Genomic DNA, 23,696 nt, shown 5'->3' with positions numbered 1-23,696 from the left:
TTGAAATGGTAAATTCTGAGTGAAGGCTGTCGTTGACTTGCTGTTCTTAAAATCTTCCTGTTTTGCATTTTAGAATATGTTGGCTTTAACTAAGCCTGCAAGGATCAATCTCTTGATAATTTTCTTGCGCACAATACCAATACAATTAATTATGTAGCACTTGTGATGAGCACTTGAAATTAAGCCTTCAGACCCAGATTTCCAGTTTTCTTTACAAGACTGAAAAAGAAACAACCATGGAAATGATGCATATAAATAATCTGTAAAACGGCAGGGGTAGATAGCTCTTTTCTCTTTTACTGATTCAGTATCTTGTCTACAAATTACTGCCCCATAGCCTAGCAATTCATCTTCACTCAGTTCAGTTCTGCACTGCAGGAATATCATACACCCCAGTGAAGTGAATCATGAAAGCACTTTTTCATGTCACAGCCAGTTTTCCCATGAGCCATAGGTCCACAAATAAAACAAGAATGTAATGGATGCATTTTGGTTTATTTGTTTTTAGATCTGTATTATTTTTTCTCCAAATTGAATGTAAATTAGGAAATGCACACAGACCACCAAAGGCTGCAAAATAGCTCCTCTCCTATGGTCTGAACCTTACCACTTAAGATAGATTGAAGTCTTGGTAGAGCACTGTTCCTAATGCCAACCAACCAGGGATCCTTCAGCAAAGATTGAAGGTTGGTTTTCAACTCTGAACTAAATAAGCAGTACAGTGTACCACTAGACTCCTTTTCCCCCGTTTCCAGTAGAGAGATGTGCAACATCATAAAAACCATGATATCCCAATTACTACCCTAGTTGGTAGACTAAGGATGGAATGATCATGGAGACTAATGTATTCTCTCACTATTCAGGAAATTCCTCCAAGCCATGTCTATAGCACACTGGTTGGGTGGGGTGGGGAAACTGCACATGGGTATTAGTTCTATACCAGATTTTTAGTGTGTGGAGATTTCTCCAGCACTAACTTCCATAAATATATATATTTAAAAACTTTGTGAAACATTTTCTTTATTCAGAACAATATAAATAGATAAACCACATAACCATATATCCATGTCAGACCTGCTCTGCTTTGTCTCGTGTCCTTTTTTCATATGGTGAAGAAGAACTGGTCTTAATTTATTTTGTTAGGAAAACCTCCTTCTGAGTTCCAGGCTGTATGTAAAATAAATGAAGATGATGCATAAATGTGATCAATATGCTTTGCAATATACACTAGAGCAGCAGATGGAAAAGATTAAAAATGGCTTTATTACATGACAGGAAAGTGATCTTGGATGTTCACCGATGGATGAGAATGCATGCAGAGCAAGATGGTAGCTGATGCCAGTGTTTTCAAACTTCCCAGCTGAACTTAAAACACAATGATTTGAGAACACAGCAATCAAGAAATGTATAGCAACAAACTTTTCACAGACTGAACACGCATTAAACAGTTTAAGATGTACGAGGATTTAAGACACAACTAACCCCTATTGTTTCAAAAAGAGACATTCAAATACCTAATTAATTTTTCATTTGTTTTATAGCTCTAGCAGATGTTGCATTTTCACACATTAGCTCAATGCTGAGATGCTTGCTTAAAAAAAAAAGGTCTTTGTTAAATTCCAAACTAAAGAATTTTCCAAAACTCACACAGAATGAAACCTGTGAGTGCGAAGCATTGACTGAATGATTACAGCATTGGAATTACCATGGATTTCGCTCTGGAGATGGTAAATCTTTAGCATATACTTTCCTACTACAATATATTTATGATCTGGGAATTAAAAGAGGCAAGAATGCCCTGATGGACATAGTAAAGCTAAAGGCACACACAAGAAACTCCCCTGGAATGGGTTGGAACTGAAAGGCTGAAAACATCTATGGATGCTCTGCTGTGGAAACTGCCACCGTCTCAGATTTCCATTGAGGCTATTACACCTAAACGGCAGAATATTGATTTGGCCAACTTGCAAAATCAAGACCTTACCATAGCTAAATTGAGCCTAGACAGAGATTGAATTGAATATAAAGGAGTTCCCTTAAAGATATACAACCCCCTGATGGAGAATCAATCTGGGTAGCCAAACCCAGTGATCAATTGGTTTGGATTAGACAGCAATGTAAAACTAATTCTACTTACATGTGTTATGATTTACCCATTGAAGGACACCAAGGTGTTAAAATACACTGGTAAGAATGCAGCAGATTGGTTGGTGGGCATGGATAAATCAGGATGTTAGGCAATATGTAGAAAGTTATCTAGTAGTGTGCACAAGTACATTTTGAATCTGACAAGAGAATAGCAAATAGAAGGTTAATGGATTTGCCTCCAAATTTATTATATTGGGTCACTGCCAAAAATGGCCAGAGAAAATATATATGCCTTGGTCATTGTGGATGCTTTCTCCAAACGGGTAAAACAATCTGGATAAGAAACAACAAGGCAGTTGCTACTGCTAAGCTTCTGCTTAAGGAGATCTTTACCAATAAGATAATGCATAATATCAGAATAATGCTGGGAATATAGGAGAAATATCATATTGCTTATCATCCAGAGTCATCAAAACTGGTAGGAAGTAGTAATAGAACTTTAAAGGTTATGCTTACTGCATACCTTAAAGAAAATTAAAAGATTAAAACATTAAATTGACTTAATACTGATGGCGCTTCAAGGTACTCCAAACAGGATAGCTTCCTGTGAAATCAAGACAGGACATAGAATGTTACCTAAACACTTGCTTTGTGCTGTGCCAGGCTTGGTACCACACACTGCTGTAGTTGATCAGTGGTTGCTACAGCTAAAAGAGCATCTGAGAGAAATTAATCTGTGGGCAGACAAAAGCAGGGGTGTGAAACAAAGAGAGAATGCTCAAGGTTTTGATGCCACAACAAAGATGCAAGAGTTGCAAATAGGAGATCAAATAATGAACAAAATCTACAATGAAAAAGTAAACCCAGGAACGGGTTAATTAGTGAAAATAGTGAAAGTTGGAAATCTCACTACAGCTATGGGCAATGTAAAATGCAATGGGTACACATATATATTTATAAACGTAAGCACCCCTTAAACATATCCCAATAGGGAAAATGCCTAGCCTCATTACCAATACATATTTGCTGGACTGGAATAGGAATGAAACACAACTGGGACAGATATCCTCTGAAACCTAGCTGGGTAACAAAGTCACTTCTTGATTATAGTTACTGCTCAGAAGACTTCAAGTTTATTTTTCACTATCCCTGCCAAATAATTAAATAAAGAGAATCTGTATAAGACAATAGTATTATACATAGCTAGACAAACACAAAGACTCTGTTTTCAAGGAACCTGCACAGGTACATCAGATACTGGTAAAACTGGATGGTGACAGGCACCCCTTATGGTCTGCTGCATAAATTTGCAAGCCCAGTGAATCTTCTGATGTGAAACCCTAGGGGCTATGCCACGCATCTGTGGCATAAATCTTAGTAATGTGATGGAAACCCAAGAAAGAACTAATCTCAACTGTCTAGTATGGCTGAATACCTGGCATGGATATCAAACATGTGCCATGGAGGCGGGAAATGGAGAATACTGTGAGGTTACACAGCAGTTAAAATACAGTTATGAAGGGAAAGTATACCAATCAGCTCAACTGAAGTTTTTATTCCTAAATTTGAAACTATCATTGGATCAATCAAAATTATTCCTATGCCCAAATTTGTTAAACCAGTAGTGATAAAACGTCAACCAAGCTTTGGTTTTAGGGCTATGCAATTACTCCCTAATTTTACAATACCAATTGCTAAGTTGAATCTACATTTAAAGTCTTTGCTAAAATGAAATACAAACAAGCATATTAAATATAGTAAATAATCAAATAGAACAAACATTAAAACCAGTTAACTGGTGAAACAACATAAATACAACATCCATCTGTTAGTTAGTTTTAAAACATTGTTATAAATATACATGTTGGTAACTGTATTAATGCTTTCAATGTAACTGTAAAACAAAGTGTATGTTAAAGAATTGGCTAAAGAAACCCAAAAGGAAACAAACATTGGAGTATACCATTTTACTCCATCATGTAAAAGAAGTGGCACCCTTGAAAATATATTTCCAAGAGTGTAGACGGAAGACTGTTGGGGTTCTATTAAAAGGAAATAAATATCAATGCTCTAAAATTGAGACACCCCTCAAAATGCATTCACAGGAAAAATTCTATTTGGGTTTCTTTGTAATGATTCACAAATAAAACTGGACTTTAAAAGAAGAAAAAAAACATGTTTAAAAAGGATAGGAAAAGTTGACATTAAAGAATCATCATGTTTTCCATAACTTGCTCTCCTCTTTCTAATAAATTAAGGCTAGCACAGAATAACATATAATGACTTGTAACTCTGAAATATAAAATAAAAAATTAACAGTAAGATTAAAAGTTTTGATACCTCTATTTCTAATGATTCATAATTAGGTACAGTGAATGAATACAGATGAAGCAACACTTAGGACAAGTCCTTGCTGGCATAAGTGAGGTTTTCCCAGTTCTTATTTTACATGGAATTGCTAATCTGCTTAAAATGTAATTGCTGATGAAACGAAGGGACCATGTTGTGTTGGAAGATGTAAGTAAAATATACACAAACAGGTAATGAAAAATAACCCCCCCCTTTTTTTTCTGAAAAAAATCCCCCCACAGAGCAGGGTGACTCAAAAACAATATGAACCAGAAAGTGCAAAACCAGCTTGTACATGTGTAATGCATGGATTAGCTAAAATCTAAAGGGTTGATGTGCTAAAAGCCAATTGGATAAAAAGTGAGTAATGTAATGTAGAAATATATAAGAGAGCTAAGGTCTGGTCTACACTGTGTGGGGGGCAGGGGAGGAGGGAGCCACCTGGACTACAAGTACGGCGCTTGCAGCAGGGAACCGAGAGCCCATGGGGGCAGCCTGGCTCCCAGTTGTGGGAAGCAGGGATACAAGAGCCTGCGGGGAAGCTGGGCTTCTGGCGGCATGGAGCTGAAAGCCCAGGAGCAGCCAGGCTCCAGGCAGGGAGCTGTATGTGGAACTGAGAGCCCAGGCTCTCAGTCCCCCCACCCACCCACACACTGCCCCTCTTAATTTGGTGGAAACACTCCTGGTGAGGACACGCACCACCACCAGAAGGAGGGTATTGTAGTCATGAACCACCACAGTAATTACTAACACCTAAAATAGGTCAACTTACGTTTCTAGTGTAATGCTCTGGATGCCCTGACATCCATATGCTTAATTTACATTAAAGAAAGAGATCTTGGAGTCATTGTGTAAACATCCATTCAATGTACAGTGGCAGTCAAAAACGCTAACAGAATGTTGGGAATCATTAGGAAAGGGATAGATAATAAGACAGAAAATATCATATTGCCTCTATATAAATCCATGGTACGCCCACATTTGCGTGCAGATCTGGTCACTCCATCTAAAAGGATATATTGGAATTGGAAAAGGTACAGAAAAGGGCAACAAAAATGATTAGGGGTATGGATTAGGAGGAGAGGTTAATAAGATTGGGACTTTTCAGCTTGGAAAAGAGAAACTAAGGGGGGGATATGATAGAGGTCTATAAAATCATGACTGGTGTGGAGAAAGTAAATAAGGAAGTATTACACCTTCTCATAAACAATAACTAGTGGTCACCAAATGAAATTAATAGTCAGCAGATTTAAAACAAATAAAAGGAATTATTTCTTTACACAATGCAGTCAACCTGTGGAACTCTTTGCCAAAGGATGTTGTGAAGGCCAAGACTATAACAGGGTTGAATAAAGAACTAGATAAGTTCATGGAGGATAGGTCCATCAGTGGGTATTAGCCAGGAAGGTATGTAAAACCAAGCTCTGAAGTGTCCCTATCCTCTCTTTGCCAGAAGCTGGGAATGGGCAACACAGGATGGATCCCTTGATGTTACTACATCAAGGGCTACTATAAGGTGGGTGCATAACTGGCTGGATAACCGTACTCAGAGAGTTGTTATTAATGGTTCCCAATCCTGCTGGAAAGGCATAACGAGTGGGGTACCGCAGGGGTCTGTTTTGGGACCGGCGCTGTTCAATATCTTCATCAACGACTTAGATATTGGCATAGAAAGTACGCTTATTAAGTTTGCGGATGATACCAAACTGGGAGGGATTGCAACTGCTTTGGAGGACAGGGTCATAATTCAAAATGATATGGACAAATTGGAGAAATGGGCTGAGGTAAACAGGATGAAGTTTAACAAAGACAAATGCAAAGTGCTCCACTTAGGAAGGAAAAATCAGTTTCACACATACAGAATGGGAAGAGACTGTCTAGGAAGGAGTACGGCAGAAAGGGATCTAGGGGTTATAGTGGACCACAAGCTAAATATGAGTCAACAGTGTGATGCTGTTGCAAAAAAAGCAAACATGATTCTGGGATGTATTAACAGGTGTGTTGTGAGCAAGATACGAGAAGTCATTCTTCCGCTCTACTCTGCTCTGGTTAGGCCTCAGCTGGAGTATTGTGTCCAGTTCTGGGCACCGCATTTTAAAAAAGATGTGGAGAAATTGGAGTGGGTCCAGAGAAGAGCAACAAGAATGATTAAAAGTCTTGAGAACATGACCTATGAAGGAAGGCTGAAAGAATTGGGTTTGTTTAGTTTGGAAAAGAGAAGACTGAGAGGGGACATGATAGCAGTTTTCAGGTATTTAAAAGGGTGTCATAAGGAGGAGGGAGAAAACTTGTTCACCTTAGCCTCTAAGGATAGAACCAGAAGCAATGGGTTTAAACTGCAGCAAGGGAGGTCTAGGTTGGACATTAGGAAAAAGTTCCTAACTGTCAGGGTGGTTAAACACTGGAATAAATTGCCTAGGGAGGTTGTGGAATCTCCATCTCTTGAGATATTTAAGAGTAGGTTAGATAAATGTCTATCAGGGATGGTCTAGATGGTATTTGGTCCTGCCATGCGGGCAGGGGACTGGACTCGATGACCTCTCGAGGTCCCTTCCAGTCCTAGAATCTATGAATCTATGAATCTATGTTCTCTTCATTCCCTCTGAAGTATCTGGCATTGGCCTCTGTCAGAAGACAGGATACTAGGCTAGATGGACCTTTGGTCTGACCAGGTATGGCAGTTCTTATGTACATTAGAGACATAGGCAAACAAGCAGATCAACATTCCTTTGTCTAAGACAAACTTGTTTATCAACTCTATCCCCAGAACATATTTCCAGCATACATACATAATTCTTTATATACCATCCATGCATACATCACACAATGTTATTAATGATCCGTGCATTACCAGCTTTCATTTGATACTACACACAACATTCTTCGCAGATAAATACCCTGAAAGTAGTGTGTCAGGCCTGATAGGAGTTACAGAACAGTGGATCCTCTACCAGTTGGCACTGAGGAGCTCTTGGGGTCACACCTACTCTTCCACACAACTATGATAATTAACCTTTTAACTTGTGGTAGAATTCTGTTACAGCACTGAAGATCAAAGGTTCAAATCTTACTGATGCATGATGGGCTATATGATTATATAATTAAAGGCTGTATGATAATACATACAGGCAACATTAATTCCAGGATTTCCTAACTTTCTATTACTTTACTTTGCCAGGTTTATAACAATCTGTTTATATATATGCAAACACATACATAATTACATGCTCACCATTCCTCCTGCCACTCTCGCTGACCAGACTTTTCATTGAAGTGAAGAGGAGAATTTAGATCTTAATATGGATGATGAAGAGAGCAAATTATTTTCCTGTACATCAGACATTAGTAGATCTACTTCAATTTTCAATGTTTAAAAACAGGCTTCCAGGGGAATCCACTAAAATCCTTGGACAGTGTTTCTGAATGGAAAGTCCCCACCAGAAACATCCCTATCCTTTTAAGACATTTCTCAGTGAAGAAGGAAGTTTATTTGTATATTTTCAGAAGTTAGTTTTTACAGTAGAAATGCCACTAAAGGCTCTAAATGACATACCGTGACATCCAGTTCAATCATGGATCCAATTCACTCATACAGAATTTATTGTAGACCTTATATATAGGACAGTCCATTTTTCAGCATTTTTAATCTCTCCCAGATTCGACTGTGAATCTATTCTGGTTGGGCAATCAGTTGTGAAAGAATTAACCTACCTGAACTTGAGAGGTCAGGAAGGGAAAGGAAGAAAGAACAATGACTGTATGAAGAGTAAGTTTCTCTTTCAAGCTGATCTCCCCCCCACCTTTTTTTTTATACTGACGCTCTTGAACTCTTCAGAGAAAAAAGAAGAGGAAAAGCAGAAATTGGGCCACCTTAGATGATTGCTGGCAAACTGGAGGCAGGGATTAATAAAAAATGGCAGATTCATTGTTTGGCTTCACAACCAAAGGAACAGGACTGTGGGAAGCGGTGTGGGCCAAGGGATGTGCTGGCAGCCACTTCCCGCAGCCCCCATTGGCCTGGAATGGTGAACTGTGGTCGGTGGGAGCTGCGATTGGCCGAACCTGCGGATGCTGCAAGTAAACAAACCATTACAGCCCACGAGCGGATTTCCCTGATGAGCCACGTGCCAAAGGTTGCCGATCCCTGGTATACCCCATCACTCAAAATTGACCTGTTCTGTTCATTCCCTCTGAAGCATCAGGCACTGGCCACTGTCAGAAGCCAGGATACTGGGCTAGATGGACCATTGGTCTGACCCAGTATGGCTGTTCTTAAAGGCAGTGGATAAAGTTGCAAAAATGATAGATGTTCACCCTCCTCACATGAGGGTGGATTGATAGGGAAGGGACCATTTGCACCTTTATCCAATAAAACAGCCCTGAGCAAGGCTCTGGAAACAGTCCCTTCTCATCCAAAGCCCTTTGTGAAGTAGCTGCAGTTTCTATACGTCACACTGCTGGGCAGTTTTTCCACCTATAAGCCAGTTTTGTCCATTGTCTTGACACCAAGGCCACTTTTCCCTCATTGACTTTACTGTATGCCTGAGAGATTACACTTTATTAAATAGCAAAATTACACTATGCAAAACTGCCACTTATGGTAACCTTGCTTCTTAGTTACATAAATAACTGGGAAAGCATTATTTCCACTGCAGATATGACAGTTTCTCAGTAATACCAAGCCTGGAAATGTAGCAAATAACTAGGAACAATGTAACCAGAGTAAGTAGGATTTAGGGTTTTTTTTTCCCTAAAGTGACGGGGCGAGTAAGTAGAAAATGCAGTTTAATGTCGAGAAGTGTAAAATTATAAGCCTCGGGGGCAACAAACTAAAATTGAAAGCACATATTAAATGGAACAGCCATAGTGCACTGCATATAGATCAGAAAAGGGATTCAGGAAGTTTTGTAGAGAAATCATTGAAGCCCCAGTGTATGATTGCAGTGGGAAGCATCAAAAGAGAAAAAGAATACCATTCAGGAGTCAATTTATTAGACAGCATTGTTTTGATTTCATCCAGAGTACATCATGCAGGGCCAACCATCTAAGAAGCAAGTGATGCTAATGGTTATAATAGGGCTACTGGATTCCAGTTTCAGCTGCCACTAAACACTTAGAACCTCAGTTTTCCCACCTGTAAATAAGTGTATAATAGTAATCTCCTACCTCTCTCTTCTGACTGAAAGAGACAGTAACATAGCAGCGAGGTGGAAAAGAAATGCCATACATGAAAACTGGGTACTGTTGTGGAATGCACAGGTCTTTCCTGTCCAACAATTTCATATGATAAGTAGAATAGGGTTTGTTCAATATTTTACTGGGTGAGTCTCCAAAAAATTTCTAGGCAGTCCAGGAAATGGTGCTGGTGATTCAGAAGGCAACCTTCTTCCTTTTGTCAAGTGACCATTTGTCCCAGTTTCATAGGGACAATCTCAGTGTCCCGAGAACTTTTGTCAGGATCTATGAATTGTCCTGTTTCTTTCATTTCATCAATCAAAATGTTTCTAAAGACAAATTGTTCAAGGCGTATTTCTAACCTGAGTGGAATTTGCTATGCATTTACCAAGAACAAATAGTCCAGTGGAACAACTACACTGTGCAATGAAAAGAATTTGGTGCTTAGAGTAGACAAGATCAGAAGTATTCCTTTGCTCATACAGAATGCCAATGACAATTGTTCAGTGTTTCATGATAAACTCATCTGAATGCTAAGTTATTGGGAAAAAATTGTACTCAGACAAATTTCAATGCATTTAATTATGATCTGTTTCCCTAAATTCCCCCTGCAGTTTCAGAGGGAGACAGCATTTTTAATTGCCTTTCCTAACCAGTTGCGTAGAGTTGACATGTGCTGGTCAATAGCTGCCACATCCATCCCCACATATGGCCAAACTAATCCCTTCATCTTAACAGCTGCATAGCTTGAATTTGAATTTATTACACTAGGAAGGTATTGTGGGATCCTTTTCTGTACACATGTAAAGAGCCAGATTCTCACTCATGCCAGAGCAATGTAAAGGGGTCTTAGTGTATACGAGGATCTGGTGCAAAGTCTCTTAATTTTTCTATTCCCTATTACTCTCATCTGCTCTCTGATGAAGTCGGATGTTTCCTTTTGTATAACTACAGAAGAAAGAAGGGCAAGTTAGAAGAAGGCTGGACTGGCTGACTAGATGAGAAATACAAGTCAATCAGAGGTTTGAAACAGTCTTTTCCATTTTATCTTTCCTTGAGATTCTCTGTCTGTGTCTTTTGCTTCCAAACAGGAACTAAACTTCATCATAGTTACAGAGTGATGTGTGCAGTACAGTGGAAAACTTCACATTTCTCTCCAGTTCTTCCAAACAAAATCCTACAAATTGACTGAGATGACATCACTCTCTTGTATCCTAAAGCAGTGTTAAGGAGACTTTAATCCCAATATAGAAAAATATATATATATATATTTAAGGACATTAATAGCCACAGCAAAACTCCAGGCCAACCATTCTGTTCCAACCAATGTGCATGCATTGGACATGTTTGTGATGTCCCAGGACTGAAAGTTCTCAGAAAGCTGCCACACCTTGGCCTCCACCCCATATCATTTAAAACCTGGTCGGCCCAGAAGCTAGTTGCACTATAGCCTCAGCCAAGGCACCACCCAGGAAACCCTGACTGGGGGGATTGCCCAGCTTCAACCATGGGTCCAACCACACTATTTAAGCCAGAAGGATGCACAGGAAGTTTGTCTGAGTAGCAGGGTGATTTCCTGTTATGGTTGCATTAGACCTTGCTTGTGTCTGCCTCCTGCACCCAACCCTGTTCCTGATTCCTGTTTCACTCTCTGCTTGAACTTTGCCTCTCCTCCAGTTCCTGCCCTTATGCCTCACATCCAACCATCAGTTACCAGTCCTGGTTTCGACGCCAGCCTCCGACTTCTGACCCTGACTCTGACTTGACCCTTGTCTCTAGCATTTGGTATCTGACCATGGCTCTGACCCTCACCTTTCATTCATGATTCTGATTTTCACTTGGCCCAGGGTCTGGTAATTGGCAGTTGACTCTGGTGCTGACCCTTGGCTTCGTTCCCCAACCTGGATGCCTGCTCTGCCTACTAAGCCAGACCACATACATCCTGGTCCATAACAATGTCCCCATATACACATTGCCTCTTCCTCTTTTGCCACCACTCCCTATTAATCCTTTGAACTCAATAGGTTCCTAGACTAAGAAATGTTCAAATAAAGTGGCACTGTACTTCAGTATACACACTACAGTATCATGTATTGAAGGAGGGGACTGATGGATGAGGGTCATCCAGTAGTTCATGGCTTTGCTTCATTCCTGAATGTAGCATGATAATACCCCTCTTTCTCATATATAATCTATACAGGAATATAATTAGGGCCCTATCAAGTTCATGGCCATGAAAAATGCATCATGGAATGTGAAATCTGGTCTCCCCCTGTGAAATCTGGTGTTTTGTGTGCTTTTACCCTATACTATACAGAATTCACGGGGGAGACCAGCGTTTCTCAAATTGGGCGTCCTGACTCAAAAGGGAGTTGCAGAGGGGTCACAAGGTTATTTTAGGTGGGTTGCGGTATTGCCACCCTTACTTCTGCACTGCCTTCAGAAGTGGGCAGCCATAGAGCGGTGGCTGTTGGCTGGGTGTCTAGCTCTGAAGGCAGCGCCCTGCCAGCAGCAGTGCAGAAGTAAGGGTGGTAATAACATACCATACCCTCCTTACTTCTGTGCTGCTGCTGATGGCGGTTCTGTCTTCAGAGCTGGGCTCCTGACCAGCAGCTGCTGCTCTCCAGCCGCCCAGCTCTGATGGCAGCACCGCTACCAGTAGCAGCACAGAAGTAAGGGTAGTAGTACTGCACCGCCCCCCCACAAACCCACACAATAATCTTGCAAACCTCCCTCCCAACTCCTTTTGGGGTCAGGACCCCTACAATTACAACACCATGAAATTTCATATTTAAATATCTGAATTCACGCAATTTACGATTTTAAAAATCCTATGACCATGAAATTGACCAAAATGGACAGTGAATTTGGTAGGGCCCTAAGTAACATTGATAGGAGATTAAGAGATCTCAACAGATGAAGAAGACTGAACTACTCTGACATTCTCCTATCTTCTCTCTAAGTTATAGGTGACTAAGGTGGTGTATGCATATTCTTATCTGTGCTTTTGGATTCTTTTACATCTAAATATCTACTGGACATAAATAAATTAACCCCCAAAAATATATATGTTACAATTTCAAGGTAACATCCATATGAATTCAGTAAATACAGATAGAAAACAAACGTGGTCCTTAATTCACCTCGTTGGATCTGACTATTTCAGCATATATGGTAGCATAAGCAAAACTTTCGGTTGTTTTGGGGTCCCTTCTCTTCCTGGTTATATTGTCATTTCCAAGGCAACATACTTGGGATTCATGAGATACATGAACCCATTAGCAGATACTGGTAAAATTAGAGGTGGCATTCAGGTTTTGGTTCAGAAAGTATATCACAACTTAAACCCAGCCACAAACTCTGTTGCAATTCAATGGCATTTGCACTGTAATTGTCATCACCTCTTATTGTAATGTTATGCCTTAAAAAGTGAGTCCCCAAAATGTTAGCATTAGATCTAGAAGGCTAAAACACAGCTGGTTCAGTTTCCAGCCCGACTAGTTTGCTCAGCTCTTAAAATCTCATGGAATAGTCTCAGATCCAGATGGCAACAGGTTAATGTTCCTTAATTCTTTCTTTTACACTTTAAAATGTACATAAATGATTTAAATCTATATTGTATCTGTGCTTCATTTTCATTACAGATGGTGACCTCATCCTTCAGTTTCCCTGGTACCTAACGTTCCTGATTATTAATAAAACCAAGCTCACTGAATAGTCACATCTGGATTGTTGTATCTCAAGATCAATGGTGGAAGGAGGGGGGAGGTCAGACACCAGCATTACAAATCAAAAGTTATAGTACATGAAATGGTTTCTGTGTCGAGGAAATCCAGATATTCCAGATGTCAAACAAGTACAACTTTACTAGCACCTACTGGAGCTGAATTCTGCTAAGAATTTGAATTTGGATGTTACACACAAAGTGAAAACAAAAGAGTAATATTGGGGCCAATGTTGTGAGTGGGGAGAATATGTTAATTTTAACCAGCTTGACTTATTTTTCTTGGAAATAAAAATTCAAGTTGACTGTGGCCACTGAGATAGGAAAATGGAGGGTCAGAGGCTATGAGGAACATATGCAATTAGCCATACTAATGGGTCCTGATGGACATTTTTGAGGGAATCTACCCTGTAGTGCACAGGCTGCCGTTTACCCTTTCAATGCACAAACTGCTCCACTTTCTGCCTGCCCTTTAGCCTCAATCTAAAAACAGACATACATGATCAGCATCACTCGCCATCAAAACTGGTTGGTAGGGTGTATAGGAGAGACATTGAAAGAAAAGAGTCAGCAAAAATGGACAAAATGTACACAAGTTGCTTGTTCTAATTAGAATCCATTTAAAACAGCCAAGAAATTCCAATCTGAGATTTTCCTGTGACTATCACTCTAGGAAAATGCTCACCAAACAAGTGTGTTTTTACAGTGCGCCATGATACTGACTGAGTGCTCTTACTTCTACTGCACTATAAAAGAGAAATGAAAATAAATAAACTAGTGAAAGTCCAATGTTGCCCTATATATTACCCATCCCTCTGAGTGAGGGAGAAGAGATAGGCTTTGCAGCATGTCCAGAAAGCTAACAAATTCGGGCTCTAACAGATCAGCAAAAGAAGCCCCAGTACTAACATGAGTAGAGTGTTTTTTCTGGTGGTAGGGAGGTTGGGAATCTATTTCTATCTAAAAACACTGATCTAAAATACTTATACAATTCTGTGGAATGAGTAGACATCAGGTTAAAAGGGAGCAGAGAGCACTGAAATAGCTTCACTAAAATGTCCAAATTCTCTTTTCAAATGAAAAGAAGTGTGTCTAATACAACAGCAGAGGAAAGCCTCTTTCATCTCCTGTCTGATTGGCTGGGGGTAAGGTCATGTTAATGGTTAAACAAAATACTCCTTTATTTTTCCTTCTTTTAAATTTATTTGCAGTCTACCCCATAATTATTATCAACATCATAAAGGAAATCATATTGTTCTATTGATTAACAGTGGCTGCATTTTCCAATTATTTCTATAATGAGTTTAGTGGCAATGACCCAGAAAATGGACAAAGACCTCACTACAGATTAATGTTAATTTGGTGTAAATTGTTATTTTTCCCCTCTCTCCAGCAAATGATGATGATAGATTCCTACTGTTAATTAATCAAAACTTCTCAACATAGAGTTCACCAGGTGGAAATAATTAGCAGTTAATTGTTTCTTGTTTATTACTCTTCAGAGAGGTAAACAACAAAGACTGGATTTGTTCGACAGCATTCACTAAAAAGCTCTCTAATAAATAAATCAGAGGCACAAATGTTGTTATGGGTACCAATATTTGTGTTTGTGCATTTGTTTTATGAGACAATGCAAAAGGATAAGAATCGCTAATTTCCCTTTAGAAAAAAAAATCATACCAGCAGGTGTGAACATTTGCCATTTGTTTCATCTTCATTCTTCTTTCTTTTTGTTTATTGTTTCTAGACTGCTTAACTGATTGATAAAAAACAAAGCAAACAAACAACAAAAATTAGTCTTCTTTTACTGGATGAAACAACTTTCAAAGATGAATCGCACATCAATACGAGTCTTATGTTGCATCTGCATTTTGATCAGAACAATGGCATTTCAAGTTTGACACACAAGAATCCCCCATCCCACCAAAATCTGCTTATATAATCCACTCTAACAAAGATGCTCTTTGCAAAGTTTTCTTTCTTTTAATTGATTAATAATGCACCTATTGGACATTTTTCTCAATTTCAAAATATCAATGACTAATGCATCTGAGAAACAGCTCAATGAAAGCTCTCCCCAAAATGACAATTGATACTCCACCCATCCAGACCATCTCCCTCAAGCAAAAGCCTTGAAACAGAGGCAAGTCTTGTAGCATCCCCTAAAATAAACAAACTTGAGGTTTGTCTAGCTAACGGCGGGAATGAGTTCCAAAATCAAAGCCCTTCTCCTCCACCAACTGAGCATGACTTGTAGCCTAGACCCCTGCCACCCAACTCAAGACCAATGGGACACAACAACAAGTAGGGGTCTGGGTTGGGTCCACTGGGAAACACAGACTGTTTTGGGTTTGGGTCGAGTCAGGCTCCTTCTCCTGTCTGTGTGCCTCGCTCCTGCCAACCGCTGCCACCTTACTGCATTGTGCGTACTGTGGTGTAAATGTGCCAACAAGTTGCAGCAACTGTCAAAACACAGCACACACGGCAGAGCCAGGGGTGGCAGATGGCAGTCATACTGAATGCAACCATCTGTGCATGCAGCTAATGCCACACTGACACCACTGGAAGAAGGAGGAGAGCTAACACACCTAGGTTGGAGGTAGCAGTGGTGCTGACTCACATTCAGGAGGAAAAGTCAGGGTTGGATTGGAAAACGACTTGGTCCTCTTGTGCTCAAGTCACATCAGTTTGGTTCTGCATTGGGACCTAAAAATTAGGCCCAAGGAGACCTCTTCTACATCCACCCAAGCTCTGATTCTAAATCTGGAGACTCTCAGCAAGACCATCTCGGTTGATCCCATTTGTCAATATGGTGAATAAGGAGATGATCATTTTTAAAGTAACCAGCATCCAACCCATATATGCCTTTATAGCTCAAAGTCAATACCTTGAGTTGTACCTGGAGACTATGGGGCATGTAGGAAGTGGGCAACCTTGTTCTATTAGTTTCCAAGTGGTCTTCATTCACAGTCTCTGCATCTGACCAGGAAGTTGCGGATGTGAACATGGATCTCACATGTAAATCTCACTATAATTACACTGGTCTACAATTTTTGAGAAGTCGTCTACTTTAGAGATAAAATGTGCTATTTATTATGTATTTTGATGTGCTGAATTCAAATATGACAATTAAAACAACTGATTGGCTACTGTTTCTAAGATATTTAAGTTTTTACATTTTATGTCTATGTATATTGTGTACATAGTAGAGTTTTAATCATAAATTGTAAACCTAGGTCTTTTCATGTGTTTCTGGTTGCTTTACATGATAATATTTCACCTGTCCTGTTTATGTAACACTTTAAAAATCAGCAAAAGGGTTATATAAATAAAATGTATTATGAACCAAAGGCAAAAAACAATTATGTACATCATTTAGTCCTATTCAGTGTCTACTCGGCGCTTCTTGGCTTGTCTTTTGTATTCATTAAATGGAGCATCTCTTGTCACTATCCAGCAATAGTCTGCAAGCATTGATGGGCTCCATTTGCCATGATAGCGTTTCTCCATTGTTGCAATGTCCTGGTGAAATCGCTCGCTGTGCTCGTCGCTCACTGCTCCGCAGCTCGGTGGAAAAAAATCTAGATGAGAGTGCAAAAAAAGTATCTTTAGTGACATGTTGCAACCAAGGCTTTTGTATGCCTTGAGGAGGTTTTCCACCAACAACCTGTAGTTGTCTGCCTTGTTGTTTCCGAGAAAATTTATTACCACTAACTGGAAGGCTTTCCATGCCGTCTTTTCCTTGCCACGCAGTGCATCGTCAAATGCATCATCTCGAAGAAGTTCACGAATCTGAAGACTAACAAAGACACCTTCCTTTATCTTAGCTTCACTTAACGTTGGAAATTTTCCACAGAGGTACTTGAAAGCTGCTTGTGTTTTGTCAATGGCCTTGACAAAGTTCTTCATCAGACCCAGCTTGATGTGTAAGGGTGGTAACAAAATCTTCCTTGATTCAACAAGTGGTGGATGCTGAACACTTTTCCTCCCAGGCTCCAATGACTGTCAGAGTGGCCAATCTTTCTTGATGTAGTGGGGATCTCTTGCACGACTATCCCATTCGCAGAGAAAACAGCAGTACTTTGTGTATCCAGTCTGCAGACCAAGCAAGAGAGCAACAACCTTCAAATCGCCACAAAGCTGCCACTGATGTTGGTCATAGTTTATGCACCTCAAAAGTTGCTTCATGTTGTCATAGGTTTCCTTCATATGGACTGCATGACGAACTGGAATTGATGGCAAAACATTGCCATTATGCAGTAAAACAGCTTTAAGACTCGTCTTCGATGAATCAATGAACAGTCTCCACTCATCTGGATCGTGAACGATGTTGAGGGCTGCCATCACACCATCGATGTTGTTGCAGGCTACAAGATCACCTTCCATGAAGAAGAATGAGACAAGATCCTTTTGACGGTCACGGAACATGGAAACCCTATCGCCACCTGCCAGGAGATTCCACTGCTGTAGTCTGGAGCCCAACAGCTCTGCCTTACTCTTGGGTAGTTCCAAATCCCTGACAAGGTCATTCAGTTCACCTTGTGTTACGAGGTGTGGTTCAGAGGAGGAGGATGGGAGAAAATGTGGGTCCTGTGATATTGATGGTTCAGGACCAGAAGTTTCATCCTCTTCCTCTTCCTCATCTGACTCAAGTGAGAATGATTCTGGTGCATCAGGAACCAGCAGTCCTACTCCGTGGGGTACTGGGCGTATAGCTGATGGAATGTTTGGATAATGCACAGTCCACTTTTTCTTCTTTGACACACCTTTCCCAACTGGAGGCACCGTGCAGAAGTAACAATTGCTGGTATGATCTGTTGGCTTTCTCCAAATCATTGGCACTGCAAAAGGCATAGATTTCCTTTTCCTGTTCAACCACTGGCGAAAATGTGTTGCACAAGTGTTGCAGCATATGTGTGGGGCCCACCTCTTGTCCTGATCTCCAATTTTGCAGCCAAAATAAAGGTGATAGGCTTTCTTAACCATAGTGGTTATACTGCGCTTTTGTGATGCAAAAGTCACTACACCACAATCATAGCAGAAGTTATCTGCACTGTTCACACAAGTACGAGACATCTCTGCTCACTTTGGCTAAACAGAAATGTGTCCCTTTGCAAAATCAAACACTGACAAATAAGAGAGCACGACACTGTATGATTTCTAGAGCTGATATAGGGCAATTTGTTCAGCAGAGTGATGTAATCTTCGTTATGATTGCATCATCCATGACTTCTTGGCATAACATGATGCAATTCATATCATGTATGATGCAATACCAGCTTCAGATTGCATCATTCATTGTTTTGCCTAAAAAGCAAGTACTGTCCAAACCCAGTCATAGATTTATTCATAGATCCAGTCAAAGATGTATTTTAGTCATTTCTGGTTTAAATTGAGATCCCTTCCCTTTATAACTCACTTATCCTCCGCCATTCCCAAGTCAAGGGTCATATATACTGACCCAATAGTATATCTTGAAAACTAGAGCCAATCAACAATTTTAAGCATCATTTTCGTTCTCAGTGATCCAGAATTAGTAAAGTTTGACTACATTTATTTCAGAAGCATTTTGGCTGTAGAGCAGTGTTATTGATGCTTTTAGTACAGCAGGTTGATTACCACAGCAATGGTACCCTTGCGAGTAGTGGGTTCCAGATTCCTACCCCTTGTCTTGTGGTGGAGACATCTCTTATAGCTTTTGAGGAGGCAAGAATTCCCCCATAAATCACATCACCACCATTATCAGTCACAGGCAGCTTTATCAGCAACAGTCACCTTGATCACCAAAAGAATAGTCCCAGTGCCCCCCCCTGCCCCCCCCCACCCCCCGCATCAGTCCATCAGTCACTGATCAAGGTCCTCCTTCCCTTTGGGCTTCAACTGATCTTCCTACAACATGGTGAAGGCTCTCAGAAACCACACCATTAGGATTATCTCCGGGCCTGGGACCCAATCTTGAGTTAGAAGGGCTTGCAACTGGAAGTTGGGGCAGCAATTCATTCTCTCTCTCTACCCAACCAGAGCTCTGTGCGGATGGGGAGACCAATTTCTTCTCCTTGCTCACCCCCCACTTTCCCCTCTAATCAGGACTTCGGGGGCATGGCCAGCTTTCACAGCTGGGTTGCTAATCTTATGAAGTTGTACTGCCTACCACACCACATATCCACGCTTACATCTGTAACCTTCTAACCAGATAAAACTGGAAATTCATGCTCTGGCCTAACTGGTGCTATCTGGGAATCCTGGAGAAGCAGAGATTCCAAAAGACCTCAGTGATTACAAACTTCACTAAGAAAAGCTGAGCTTAGAGGAAGCAGATGCCATCTCTACAATATTGTCTACCAGCCAGCATCACCGTTTTATCTCTATTGAGCCTCAGCCAACTTACTCTCATCTAAGCCCCTATCTAAACCAGTCACTAGGAAAGAAAAGATACACAGATAGAGAAATCTTTGTGGTAAGATGAAAAAGAAACAGAATTGAATGTTGCCATTATAACACATGGCCTCACACCCTAGATCATTTTTGTTATCTTCTCCAACGGGCTCTCGTACACTTAAAAAAGGAAAGGTGACAGAACTAAATCCTGCAGTAGCCACCCAAGACAGCCATTGGGTCAGACAAGCTGTCACTCCTTACGCTCTAGGTTCTCTCCTAAAAGAAAGTTCAGAGCCCCTCAAACATTAATCCTCCCATGTTTGCTGCAGTCCATAGCCAACCAATAGAGAACTTCATGGTCAAAAGTATCAAAGATCTAATAGAATGAGCAAGGACACTGGAATTGCCATTGCTTGAAGGAGACCAAGGACCAATAAAATGCATCAAGATACACACCTATCTCCATTAACAGTCTGTTCAAGTATGGTATATTTAATCTCAGTACAATTCAAAATGCAGAACCTGCTGGCTGGTTTTAATAAAACTTCCCACTTGAGTCAAGTCACAAGCATTTATATTTTCCACCTAAAAGTGAAATCTGGCCAATTTTGATTGCAAATATAGCTTTTCATTACCACCATGCCTCAGTTTTGCTATGGGCAAAATCAGAAGTATTCTCAGGATTATTCCAGAACAAAGGGTTATTATTTCGAAAGAGAACTTTCACCATTTTCATAACAAAACCGGTTTTCATGTCTGTGTGGAAAAGGGGCAAATCTTCAGCATTGGAAATGACTTTTTTTGTAAGATACAGTAAGAAGGGGAAATTATCAGAAAAAAATCGAGGAAACCATAAAACATTTTTTGATTTGGCAAAACAGTTAGATTTTGTTTGACAATTATCCCAACTGATCCCATTAAACCTTTATTGTTCTCTGCTAAACCTGATCTTGAAGCAAACTATCTGGTGCTAACATCATTTTCTTAAATATCCATATTATGGGGCCATTAGATAAGGTTCATTGCCTTTTCTGAGCGTGAAGAGTAAATGTTTGATTTACCTTCTTCTGACAAAATCTGCTGTGTATCTTGGAAAAAACTTTTTTGCTGGTTTCAAGACTTCTGGATCCAAATAGTGCACTGAAAATCACAGAGCAAGTGAAAACATCAGCTACAGTTTGAATGACAGGTCCTCAGTGGTTGCTGTGTTGGGCTCTCTCCAAGATCACGGTGGGGCTAGGAGGGAGATGAAATCACCTTTTGTGACCTGCTGGATCCTTCTGGCCCAGGCCCATTCTGGCTGTTCTGGCAGTGAATCACTGGGGCTTTGACACACCCAACCCATGATCTCTTTCTCATGGGAGAACTACAGCATCTTTCTATGCAAATAAAGAATTCCCTCCATAGTCTTTAGAACAGACTGGCTCTTTCTTCTCTACCACAAGGGACAAATTGCCACTGAATTTTAAATGCCCACATGAGTTTTGAAAAGAACTTCTGACAATTTTTTCACTGTGTCTTTATTATTAAATGAAAGTTTATTTGAACCATTCTCCTTCAGTCCCTCTGAACACTCATTTCAATAGGTTGCCAATTGGAATTCCCGGAAATGAATGGTAATCTAGCAGTTTTTGCCTGGCACCTTGGTAAATGTGTCTTTTACCTTAACAGCTGTTTATCATCTAAATATCCATTTTTACCTTAAAAAGTCTTCAATTGTCCTTGTATCTGAGCACTGTGTAGTGAGAGAGGCTGCTAGATCTGAAACACAATAAAAACGGAAGAATTGGATTTTTAAAATTTGGCTTAAAAATTTGACTGTATTCCTGTTTCGTTACTGTTGTATTTGTGCTTGGCAGTAGGGGTGGAGGGCAGAATAATATATTTTACATGTATATATATAAAAAATTAAAGTGTACCCTGCTGGATTATTACAAAGACTGTAATTTCATCTTTAGGTTCATTCTCACAATTTATTACATCAGCCCTCTGTACGAAATTGTAGCTTGAAGCCCACATGGTGATAGATTTTATTCTCTAGTCGAAAGCTAGTTTGAATAGCACTGAAATATATAGCAGAACCTGCATAAAGGAACCCTACTGATGTCTAACTGATACAGGCATATATAATTCCCTGTCACAGCATTCAGTAGGAGAACTTAATAATAAGATTACTCTGGTTTTATTGTTTTCTCCTTGATTCTTCTCTCCCTTGCTATATGCTTTCATCAATCTCGGCCAAAGATTAGAAACAAAAAACCCAGATTGATTTGCAAGCTTTGTTTTTTAGATTAAAATGAAATATCCAGCATTCAGAAGGTCTCTCTTTTTTTTTTAACCACCGAATTAGAGGCCCTGAAATTGGAACTGATTTTATACTTTCCTATAATAATATTTTTATGAGTGAAATTGGAAGAACAGCCACTCAATGGGAGAGGAGGGAGAAATGGAGCTGGCTAGTGCTACAGAAATATTTATGGGGAGTTTTGATGTTTAGGTTGGAGCATAAAGGAACTTTTACTGCAAAGACCTACATAAAGATCTTTTTGTTCTATAAATTGTGCCCTCCCCCCCCCAACTAAAAAAAAAAAGCTCATTTCTGCTAGGGATGGACTAGGCCAGTACAAAGAAGGAGCTGGTGCTGCCTTTGGCCCAGTATGCAGAAACCTGTTATATAGCACTTTTCATTTTTAGACCTTAAAGCGCTTTACAAAGGTGATAACTGTCATTATCCTCATTTTGGAGATAGAGAAACTAAGGCAGATATTTACCTAAGGTAGAGCCAGGAAAAGAATGCAGGTTTCCTGAGTTCCATTTCACTTATTTAGCCATTAAGACAGTGGTGGGCAACCTCTGGCGGCCCATCAGGGTAATCCACTGGCAGGCCGCCAGACAGTTTGTTTATATTGACCATCCACAGGCACGGCCGCCCGCAGCTCCCAGTAGCCACGGTTCACCGTTCCCAGCCAAAGAGAGCTGCGGGAAGCGGTTAGCCAATGGTAAACATGGAAAGGATGTATCATCATCACATCCAACTGCCTTAACTCAATGGATCAAGTACCTATTTTTGAGTTCAGTGAACTGGAGTGAGCCTTTCAGCATAAGATCAAGCAAGCCTTAAACCCATAACCTTCAGGATTGTACTCAAGTACTTCAACCACTCAGCCACTACACACTTCTAAATACATCACCACAAATAAAAATAAATCACATTCACTACTGATGAACTTGTGTGTTCACTTTCATCAAAATATTCCAGCATATGAGTTCATTATCAGCAATGTTTGTGGAAATAACAGAAGTTAAGGGAATTCTATGGATTAAGAGCCTGATTGAGAGTCCACTGAAGTCAATGGGAGTCTTTCCTTTGATATCAATTGGCTTTGAATCAGGTTCTATTTGCAGAAAGAAAATTTTGAATTCCTAAGTGTGAACATTCACTAGAAACCTACTTCTAGTGGAAACTCACTCTGCGACTCAAAGTATTCCATGGAGACTAACCAACATACCCCAAATATGGAGTAGCAGATATTCTATATTTATTTAGATTGTAAGTTCTATGGGCTAGGGATTCACCTTTTTGTTTTGTGTATAGCATCCAGCACAATGGGTCCTGGCACATGACTGGGGCTGGTAGGTGCTATCCTGATACAAATAAATAAATAACAATAATATGCCCAATAAATGGCAGACCAAGGATTGTTCACTGAAGTTAAGCTGAAAATAATTTTGTATGTACAAATTCAAGAAAATGGTAAGCATCTCCCAGACAGCTCGCAAATGGAAAGAAAGGCTAAATTCATCAAGTGAATTATTCATTCAGCTTAACCTGCTCCATAAACCAAGTTCATTGCTAGCCAGAGAATGCACCATGCACCAAAGAATGAGAAAACAGTCTGACTGTGAGAAGTGAGCTAACAAGTACTGTGTCCATAACACATTCATCCCAAGGGTCAATTACTAAACTATGAGTTATTCTTAC

General features: G+C 40.1%; 1 long non-coding RNA gene across 1 annotated transcript in view; it reads right to left on the bottom strand.

The window, feature by feature from the left end:
- Positions 1-15,016: 15,016 nt before the first annotated feature.
- The window catches only part of LOC122174531 (uncharacterized), a 115,691-nt gene continuing 107,011 nt past the window's right edge, over positions 15,017-23,696 (bottom strand). The window contains exons 5-7 of the long non-coding RNA XR_006176514.2: positions 21,415-21,475; positions 20,776-20,854; positions 15,017-15,092 (exon numbers count right to left, since the gene is read on the bottom strand). This is a non-coding gene — a long non-coding RNA (uncharacterized LOC122174531). The remainder of the gene's footprint in view (positions 15,093-20,775; positions 20,855-21,414; positions 21,476-23,696) is intronic.

The sequence above is a fragment of the Chrysemys picta genome, chromosome 4 (genome assembly GCF_011386835.1).
Source record: "Chrysemys picta bellii isolate R12L10 chromosome 4, ASM1138683v2, whole genome shotgun sequence".
In the NCBI taxonomy this organism is placed as follows: domain Eukaryota; kingdom Metazoa; phylum Chordata; order Testudines; family Emydidae; genus Chrysemys; species Chrysemys picta.
Note: the sequence above shows the minus strand (reverse complement) of the source record. Positions and strands in the feature narration are given on the sequence as shown.